This window comes from Gorilla gorilla, chromosome 13 (genome assembly GCF_029281585.2).
Source record: "Gorilla gorilla gorilla isolate KB3781 chromosome 13, NHGRI_mGorGor1-v2.1_pri, whole genome shotgun sequence".
In the NCBI taxonomy this organism is placed as follows: domain Eukaryota; kingdom Metazoa; phylum Chordata; class Mammalia; order Primates; family Hominidae; genus Gorilla; species Gorilla gorilla.
In genome coordinates this window covers 125,743,256-125,753,533 of record NC_073237.2, presented here as the reverse complement: position 1 = coordinate 125,753,533, position 10,278 = coordinate 125,743,256, and the positions used below count along the sequence as shown (strand labels likewise).

The window sequence follows — 10,278 nt, the reverse complement described above, 5'->3', positions numbered from 1 at the left end:
GCCCTTGTGTGCCTGACGCCAAGCTAAGCCCTCTGGACCCGGCATGGTCCCACTCAGACCCCCACACCTCACAGATCCCTAACAGTCGGGGAGCATCACCAGAAGGACTGGGATTAGTGCCACTTTGCGGCTGAAGGAACTAGAAGCTCTGGGAGGTGAGTGGCCTGCCCAGGCGGCCCAGCCTCCAGTGGGGGAGGGGTGGGGGGGTGGAGGAGCAGGGGTGGAGGTGAGGGGCCTACTGGCGGGGGTGTCTGTACCAGCCACAAGGAAACCCCTTTCTCTTTGAGGGACTTTTGTTTGGCCACCAGTCAAAGTGGCCTCTCCAGAAAATCCAGAAAGACAGGTGATGAAGAGCTTTGAAAATTAGCTGGAGTGGCTGGGCGTGGTGGCTCACGCCTGTAATCCTAGCACTTTGGGAGGCCATGGCGGGCGGATCACGAGGTCAGGAGTTTGAGACCAGCCTGGTCAACATGGTGAAACCCCATGTCTACTAAAAATACAAAGAATTAGCTGGGTGTGGTGGTGGACGCCTGTAATCCCAGCTACTCGGGAGGCTGAGGCAGGAGAATTGCTTGAATCCAAGAGGTGGAGGTTGCAGTGAGCCAAGATCATGCCATTGCACTCCAGCCTCAGTGACAGAGCAAGACCCCGTCTTGAAAAAAAAAAGAAAAAAAGAAAATTAGTTGGAGTGTTTATGTCCTGGGGAAGACAATGGGGAGCCATGGAGTGTTCTGTGACAGTGAAATGATTCCAGCTGTGGAATCGCTGCTTGGAGCTGTGAGCTCCCAGACACAGGTCAGGAGGTAATTACAACGGGCCAGACTGGGCTGGATAATACAAAGTGACAACAATAGCTAACATTTATTGAACTCCTACGGTGCCCAAAGATGCGACAAAGGTTTTTCACTCGGTCCTCACCCCAGCCTCAGGACGCTGCTGCTGTTGTTCTCCCCATTTTGCAGATGTGAGAACTGAGGCTCAGCTGGGACGTGGATGCAGGTCTGTGTGATGTCAGGGCGGGTGTTCTTACCACGATGCTACGCTGCGGAGAAAGGCGGGTGGGGAGGTGAAGGCACCTGGGGAGGCATGGCCGAGGCACAGGTGCGGGATGAGGGGACTGGGCCATCCTTCCACACTGGAGACCCACCTCCCAACCAGGCCTTGGGCCAAGCTAGAGGATTAGAGACAAACTAGACACGGACCCCTCCTGGACAGTCTCATGGGGGTGACAGACACGTATCAAGAGCCTGGTGACAAAGCCTTGGGACTTATGGGAGAATTTGGGAGGGGTCGGGAGCTCTGTGGAGGAGAGGAAGCCCAGGCTGAGTCCTAAAGAATGAACAGCTGATCTGATGACAACGGGGAGCATTTCAGGCAGCAGGGACAGCATGTGCAAGGGCCCAGAGGCCTGGAAAGTCACTTCCTCTGGCTGGAGCAGAGGTGGGGGTGGAGAGGTGTGAGCCTGCAGGAGTGGGCAGGAACCGCGCCCCTGCAGCCTTCAGAGTCGAGGGATAGAGCTGACTCTGTAAGGGGGACTTACGCCCCTGCAGGGCCGTGAGCTGGGAGAGACACTTCATCACACCCACAGCCCCTGTGTGGGGTATGGCCGTCAGGAGCCATGCTGCAGCCTGGGCCTGGGAAGAGTCTGGAGCAGCACTCCAGGCCGGGGAGGGAAGAGCAGCAGGGGGTCCCGCACTGGGAGAAGTGGGCAGATGTACCCTTTCTTGTGGAGGACGAGTGGCTGCAGGGTGTGGGAGGGGAGAGAGGTAGAGGAAGCAGGATGGCTGTGGCCACCTATGGGCGACAATTTCCAGGATGGAGGGTGGAACTCAGGGGCGCCCTGGCTCTGTGGGGATGTTTGTGGGCAGCGCTGGGGGGCTGGTTTTAAACCAGCCCAAGGGCCGGGCTCAGTGGCTCACATCTGTAATCTCAGCACTTTGGGAGCCTGAGGCAGGTGGATCACTTGAGGTCAGAAGTTCAAGACCAGCCTGACCAACAAGGTGAAACCCTGTCTCTACTAAAAGTACAAAAATGGTGGTGCGTGCCTGTAATCCCAGCTACTCGGGAGGTTGAGGCAGGAGAATCGCTTGAACCCAGGAGGCGGAGGGTGCAGTGAGCTGAGATCCTGCCACTGCACTCCAGCCTGGGCAACAAAGCGAGACTCTGTCTCAAAAAAAAGAAAAGAAAACCAGCCCAAGGACCCCCACTCTGCAGGTGCCCTGGATTGACCATGCCCAGCCTCGGCCCTCTCACCTGGAGGCTTGGTGCTCCCACCTGGGCCCTGCCACTGTGTCTGCAACCCCGTCCCCCCACCCCAGGGCTCTGGCTGGAATCCCAGATGGGTGGAGGCTGCTGGAGCTGCACCACAAGGCAGCGGTGGAGACAGCACATCCCGGAATCCTCCTTCCAGCCCTGAGAAGCAGAAACATCACAGGGGCCATTTTCAGAGGGGGAAACAGGCCTGGTGTCACGTGCCCAAGGACACACAGCTGGTGTGGGATCCATCTGAAAGCCTCAGAGACTGTTCCCAGGGCTGCGTCACTAGTCCAGGCTGGGGAGGAGGGTGGTGGCAGGGTCCTTCCTGATTATTGCTCTCAGGTAACCAGCTCTCCCCTGCCTGTCTCTGTTCGGAGACATCAAGCCTGGGGACATGGCCTCCTGGGGGATGGTGCCAGTGGGGAGACGGAGGGGGAAGGGCCCCACAGGGGGTGGGGGCACAAACCAAACTGTGGCATTCACAGGCAGTGCTGCCCTGCTCGCTGGGGAAGGGCCGCACGCAGACAGCCTGCCCTGCACAGTGGTGGCACATGGGCACTGTGCCCGGACTCAGCCACACACAGCAGACATGGCCAACAACCGCAGCACTGCACACTGGGTCCCGCTCAGCCAGGAGCCAGGACCAGGGTGTGCACAGACCTTTGTGGCTGAGACCTTTAGGCTGAGTGGGCTTGGGTCTCTGTCTCCTAATTCCACTCCCATTACCCGGTTTGCTCCTCATTGAATGTTATGCAGTAGGTGCTATTGGCATCCCATTTTACAGACGAGGATGCTGAGACCCAGAGAGGATGACATGAGCAGTGCTTGGAATGTGCTGGGCACAGGGCCTGTCTACCCAGTAGATGTCCGGGAAAGACCAGCTACTCTCTTACAAAGTGTTCTCACGCTCAACTGGTGAGAGGTGTCTTCACCATCCCCATGGGAGTGAGCGGGAAACCAAGGCTCTTCTGGGGCGGGCACTGGGGCGTGGTCACAGAGTCAGGCAGCAAGGCCCCTGCTCCTGCCCCCATCCACCTCCCACTCTGTCCAGACAGAAGGGAGTGTCAGGAGGCTGGAGGGTGGAAGCCCTTTTCTCAGGGCCAGCAGGGAAGAAGAGAGAGGGCTACGCGGTCAGAAGCTCTGGTCACCTGAAGTGGTGCCACCTGACCCTGCCTGCTTGGGAAGGTGGCCCTGGCTGACAGATCTGGCCAGTTCCCCTACACACCCTGATGCCTGGGAAGGTGGGAGCTGCCAGAGATGAACTCCACTTCATATCTTATCTTTTTTCTTTCGTTTTCTTTTCTTTTCTTTTTCTTTTTTTTTTTTTTTTTGATGGAGTCTTGCTGTCGCCCAGGCTGGAGTGCAGTGGCATGATCTCGGCTCACTGCAACCTCTGCCTCCCGGATTCAAGCAATTCTCCTGCCTCACCCTCCCAAGTAGCTGGGACTACAGGAGCACGTGACCATGCCCAGCTAATTTTTTGTATTTTAGTAGAGACGGGATTTCACTGTGTTGCCCAGGCTGGTGGTCTTGAACTTCTAAGCTCAGGCAGTCTGTCCGCCTCGGCCTCCCAAAGTGCTGGGATTACAGGCGTGAGCCACCGTGCCCGGCCCCACTTCAAACCTTATCATACCCACTTATGGTCCTCTGGAAGCTGGACCTGGAGGTTCTAGAACAATGTCACCCAAAGTGGAGTGTGCAGAGGAGCCTCAGCACCCCAGCCTCCCAGGTCCAGCAGCCCCCACTGCAGATAGGACCTCCTAGCAGCCAAACCAAAATCAGTTCATAAAATCCATTTGGGAAATTGTGCAAACTCCTTTCCTAGGCTGGAGACCAACTGTCCACATCTGCAAACGCTCTGAGAAGCCCTGCAGGAAAGAACACTTTTGTTTAATCCTGCCTTTCCCACAATGTATTTAATCATGAACCTCCATTTTTGCCATGAAATATGTATTAGCATCTGTGGTGGATTAAACGTGGCTACAAATTCCTCGATACCCCCATCATTAAGAGGTAGGGTCTATGCCCCTTGCCTTCAATCTGAGTAGGCTACATGACCGCTTTGATCAGTGGAGGATTGTGGAAGTGACACGGGACAGAGGCCTCCCGCCTCTTGGAGCCCTGAGCTGTAATATAAGAAATCTGGGATACACTAGGAGAGAATATGAGCCCCAGGATGAGGCTGTTTTTGGCACCCAGCCCAGTGGAGCCTTTAGATGACTCCAGCTCCTGCTATTCTCTGACTGCACCTGCAGGAGAGAGTCCAAGCATGAACCGCCTTGCTGAGCCCAGTCAACCCCAGAATCATAAGAGAGTCCAATACATGATTATTTTGAGCCACTGTGTTTGGGGTGGCTTGTCACATGGCAGCAGATAACTGCTGTTTGGGGTGCGCCTGGAGCATCCTTCTGCCTCCCTTTCCACTTGGGAAGGGAAGATCATAGAAAGTCTCCACTTTGAAGCCCTTTTCTAACAACCGTCAAGACAGCTACCACGTGGGATCTGCCTGGGTTCACCCTTATCAGCTGTATGCATTCAGACAGTGCCAGGCACAGTGCATGCACCTATGGTCCCAGCTACTTGGGAGGCTGAGGTGGAAGGATGGCTTCAGCCCAGAGGTTTGAGGCTTCAGTGGGCTATGACCACACCATGGCACTCCAACCTGGGCGACAGAGCGAGAAAGAATTCAGACAGGCATTTAGTTCTTTGGGTTTCAGTTTCCTAATCTGTAAAATGGGAAGAATAATGGTAACTACTGCATGAGGTTGTTGTGCAGATTCAATAACAGGATAAAGCATACAGCAGGTGCGGAGTAGATGGCAGCCAATATTAGCTGCTCTATGCCTCCAGCAGCACATGGCCTGGTGCAGGCAGTGGGTCGTTTGCACCTCAGCTCCCCCAGGACCCAGTGTGCACCCCCCCAAGAGTGGGGGGTCTCCTGTAGCTTCCCGCTCGCTGCACCTAAGCACAGCATTTGTGACATTGCTGGTGCTCAAGAGAAGTTTGGTGGAAAATAAAACATTCAGAGAATTCTGAACTGTTCCACTTGGAAGCCTTCTCAGAAATTAAAGAACTGAGCCCCTGTATTTATGTATTTATTTTGAGACGGAGTTTCACTCTTGTTGCCCAGACTGGAGTGCAATGGCACGATCTCGTCTCACCACAACCCCTGCCTCCCATGTTCAAGCGATTCTCCTGCCTCAGCCTCCCGAGTAGCTGGGATTACAGTTGCCCACCACATGCCCAGCTAATTTTTGTATTTTTAGTAAAGACGGGTTTTCTCCATGTTGGTCAGGCTGGTCTCGAACTCCCGACCTCAGGTGGTCTACCCGCCTTGGCCTCCCAAAGTGCTGAGATTACAGGCATGAGCCACTGTACCTGGCCAGCCTCTTTATTTTTACTGAGGCCCAGAGAGGTAAAGGGCCTTACCTAAGGTCACACAGCTAGTTCTGGAGCAGAATCCCTGGCCTCAACTCCCTTCCTGGTGCCTGGTCTGACATGGGGCTCCCTGAGTCTCGGGGCCTGGTCCTCGCTGACCCCTCTAGTCTTTTCTATGCCTTCCCTTCCCCTAGAGCTGCCTGAGATGCTCCACAGCCTGATCTCTGGGTCTGCTCTGAGACCCTCGTTACCAACAGTGCAGCTGGACCGAGGGGCCTCCCCTGCGTCTCTATTCTTTCCTTTCTCCCAAGTACATGCGGTCAGCCAGGGATGTGGACTGGACACCTTAGTGTGCCACACAGAGACGCAAGCCACCCTGCCACCCAGAAGGCCTTGTGGAAGCCCCAGACCAGCAGCAGGGAAAAGCTGGCAGGATGTTGCCAAGTACCCACGCTGCCAGTGCAGAAGTGGGGGACAGCCTGACCCATAGAGCCCCAGAGAGTTTGGCTCAAACCCCACCCTTCTTCTCACTAGCTGGGGGACCTTGGGTGTGTTACCTATACTCCCAGCCTCACCTTCCCCATCTGTAAAATGGGAGTAAGAACACGTCCACCAGGGGCAGGTAAGACACGGAGAGCCCGGGCACAGAGCCCGGCATGGGAATGAGCAGAGGCCGCTGGGCGGACCCGACGGGACAGGGCTGCCCCGGGCATCTGAACCAACTCCCCTCCTTCAAGAACCGACAACCCCTCCCCACCCCAACTTCCACTCTTTCTTCCTGTCAGTTCCTAGGCTGGTTCGGGTTCTGAACACACTTGGGGGCCCTGGGGCTCTAAGGAGGTGGGGCATACAACCTAGAACCTTTGGGGAGGGCCACAAAGTTCTGAAAACATCCTTCTCGCAGAGGGCAGGGCAGGCCTTGGGATTGGGGCCCACAGGCCAGACATGAAATGCCAGTCTATGAAAAGCATGTTTGTAGGCCGGGCACATTGGCTCATGCCTGCAATCCCAGCACTCTGGGAGGCCAAGGCAGTAGGATGGCTTGAGGCCAGGAGTTTGAGACCAGCCTGGGCAACATAGTGAGACCCCTGTCTCTACAAAAAAATAAAAAAGGATGAATTTGTTGTTTGTAGCATAGGGAAATGTGTGTGTGTGTGTGTGTGTGTGTGTGTGTGTGTGTGTGTGTGTGTGTGTGTGTGTGATGTGCTTGCCCAGCATAGGAGGCTGGGGACAGGGAGGGAGTAGCCCTGCAGCTGTCCCCAGCCTTGGGAGAGCTCCGCAGGCCGGGCTTGTTCCCTGCATGGGAGGCAGCCAAAGGATCTGGATTTGAGAGCAGGACTGCAGCAGGATTAGAGCTGGGAGCTTCAAACAGAACCGGCCTGGCAGCAGGCCTGGAGCCCGGGCTTAAAGGGGCTGCTGAAATTATAAATAGCCACCTTCCCTGTGACTCCCCAGTCCCTCCTGGAGAGGGCCCTCCCACCAGCCCCTTCATCAGCCTCCACTCCAGCCCCCAGCCCGCTTGGGAGGGAGGGAGGGACAGGGCTGGGAGAGGTGCTGGTTAGAAGGCTGAGCAGACCTGCACGTTGGTTACAAACAACTGGTTTTGAGTTGCAGGAAGCATCTAGAGACCCTTCCAGCTGCTGACCCTGCAGACGCTGCCTGAGGACTCCTCCTTCACTAACAAACAACCGCCCCACCCCAGCTCATGTGTCAGGCCTAGGGATGGCTTAAGAGGAGGGGCCGGCACGGGTCTAGCCAAGCAACCCTGCATCCATCCGGCCTCTCCCGGACTCAGTTCCCCACCCCAGGAGGAGAGAGGGACCGGGAGGAGCGATCAAAAGGGCATTTCGGGTTCTCCCACCTGAAGCCAGGACCTGTGCAGGTCGGGCACTGAGCTAGGTGCTGCCAAGGATGGGGACAGCGCAGGCCCCGCTCACAAAAAAAAAAAAAAAAAAAAAAAAAAAACGGCCTGGGCGAGCAGATGCAGCCGAGCTTGTGAAATGGCTGGTGCCCCTCCCCGCTCCATCCCTTCTGTGCCCACCGGCCACTTCCCCTCTCAGCAGCTCCCGTTTCCCATCCGTGAGGTGGAGGGGTGGACAGGGACTACCAGGCCACCAGGAAGGACTGTCAGCCCCGCAGGCAGGTGCTGCCACAGCCCCACTGCGCAGAGGGGACCCCGAGGCTCGGCGCTGTGCAGGGGCTTCCGGGCTTGGGGGCCACACTGCCAGGAAGAGGCCGAGCAGGGATTAGAACTCAGCTCTTTCCACACCCTGAGCGCTCAACCCCAGCCGCTCTGGGGGCCTGTGATTGATGGATTGACCCGCCGATTGATTAACTGATTGGCTGATTACCTGCCCGCCCCTCCTCCGGGCCGGCCTCCCCGGAGCCCCCTCCCGCCCACACGGCCGGGTCCACGTGCTTCGGAAGCCTCACCCAGGCGCCCCCAACCCGCGGCCAGGGCGAGGGGGCGGGGCAGGGGCGGGGCTCAACCCAATTCCCGCCCCGCCCCGCCGACCGGCTGTTGCCAGGGAAACGACCCCTCCCCCCATCCCCCGGGAGCCTACGGGGGCTCTTGCCGCCCCCGGACCCTCTGGCGGGAGCTGGGGTCTTCGGGTGTGAGAGACGGGGGGCGCGGGGCAAGTGGGAGGACGCAGATGGAGAGATGGGGGAGACAGCCAGAGAGACAGAAACCCACGGCGGGGGAGACTCAAAAATCGCCCCCGTCCCGCCACGAAGAGAGACAGAGACAGAGACGCACTAGGGGGAGAGACCGAGGGAGAGACACAGGCGGGAGAGAGGAAGGAGAGGACCTGGGGGAGACAGAGACCGCCCGAGGGGGAAGGGACGGCAGAAGGAAGGCGGGGAGGGGAAGAGGGGCCAGAGTGGGAGCCGGAGAGGAGGGACCTGCGCCCCGAGGGCCCCAGAGAGAAAAGACCACGGCCAGCAAGGGGGAGCCGGGAGGGGCGAACTTGTAAAAATAAATATTTATAAATTGAGAGTTTCCCAATTCTTTTTGCATTTCCGTAGTAAATTATGTATCTCCTATCTGCTTAGGCAGCCACCAAGGCGGGGGCGGGGGGGTTCTTTTTTGTGCTCCCCTCATCTTCCTCCCCATCCTCCTGCCCTAGCCCTTTCCTCACCCCCTCCACCCCACGCCCTCCCTAGCCTCCTCTTCCCCTCTCTTCTCCCTCCCTAATCCTCTCCTCCTGCCCCTTCTTCCCTCCTACCCTCTTCTCCCCTCCTACCCTCTTCTCCCCTTACCCCAGCCCCCTCTTCCCTTCCTCCTCCGCCCTCTTCTGCCCCCTCTTCCCCCTTCCTTTTCCTCCCCCTTCTGCATCCTCCTAATTAATCCTCTCCCATCCCCCTCCCCCCCTTTCCTCCTCCTGCTTCCCCTCTCCTCCCCCTCCCCAGGTTGGAGCTGGGCACAAGGCAGGCAGGAGGGGCCGCCCTCACCCGGAGGTGCCCCCCACCCAGAGGTGACCGGCTCCTCACTCCCAGTACCTTCCCTGCCTTAAATAAGAATAATCACACGAGTCAGCGACTCTAGGATTTAAAAAACGCTGTTGTCGCTGGCAGTTTGGCACCCCCAACCGGGACCACGGAAATCTTCCTCCAGAGGACAGGGGATGCTGGGGTTGCGGGAAAGGCGGGGCTGAAGAGGGGCAGGAGAGGACTGCAGTCCTAGGAAGCCCTGGCCTGGAGACTGAGGCCACCTCGGCTTCCTAGGGGGCCTGGACAAGCCCCTCAGCTGGCTGAGTCTCGGTTTCCCCCTCTGTGGGATGGGGCCGGGATTGGTTCCCTGCTCTCGAAGGCCAAACTTGCTCTGTTTGGGCATCTTTGCCAGAGTTTGGGAGGTTTCCAGGCCCCTCTGACAGTCCCTACAGCGCCTCAGACACAAAGGAGGAGCTGAGGAAGAAATATACGTATATACATATATATATATATATACAAGGATGCCACGGGGGTTCCTAAAACTGGGGCGAGGAGCGGGGAAAAGCGTGCCCCTTCCCTAGTCATAGCCTGTCAGGTCAAGGGGCCACACCCACTAGCAGTCTGTGGCCTGGCTTCAAGGAGCCTCAGTTTCCTTATCTGCAAACTGGGCCCGGTGAGGCCTCCCTCCCCTTGACCAAGGACCAGGATCCTGGCCCCTGCAAACTGCCACGCCCTGTACATAGGATCGCTTGAGCCCAGGAGGTCGAGGCTACAGTGAGCTGAGATTGTGCCACTGCACACCAGCCTGGGTGACAGAGGGAGGCCCTGTCTCAAAAAAAAAAAAAAAAAAAGAATGGCAAGCACCACTGATCCGGTACTGACTGGCACCAGGGGCAGTGCGTGGGGCCTGACAGCTCCTCCTATCCTCCCCACACCGGGCTCCGAACCAGGGCCCTACAGTTGCCCCATACTGCAGAGGCTCAGAAGGAGGGCTTGTCACAGGTCAGGTGGCCAGACACACTGGGCAGGGCTCTGGCCAGCTCTGCCCTGTGCCACACGGAGTGGCATCTTCATGTCTTATGGGAAGGGGAAAAGGTGGGCCGCCTGGCTTAGCGACGTCAGGCCCTGCAGGACCCTCAGAAGCACCCGAGATGAGACGCGTCTTTCTTCTAAGCCAGCACAGTGAGGAATGCACTGGAAAATGACTCCCCT

General features: G+C 57.6%; 1 long non-coding RNA gene across 4 annotated transcripts in view; it reads right to left on the bottom strand.

Moving 5' to 3' along the window:
* Nucleotides 1–829: 829 nt before the first annotated feature.
* The window catches only part of LOC109028131 (uncharacterized), a 38,898-nt gene continuing 29,449 nt past the window's right edge, over nucleotides 830–10,278 (bottom strand). For all 4 annotated transcript variants that reach the window (XR_008668586.2, XR_008668585.2, XR_008668584.2 and 1 more), the window contains one exon: nucleotides 830–1,042. This is a non-coding gene — a long non-coding RNA (uncharacterized lncRNA). The remainder of the gene's footprint in view (nucleotides 1,043–10,278) is intronic.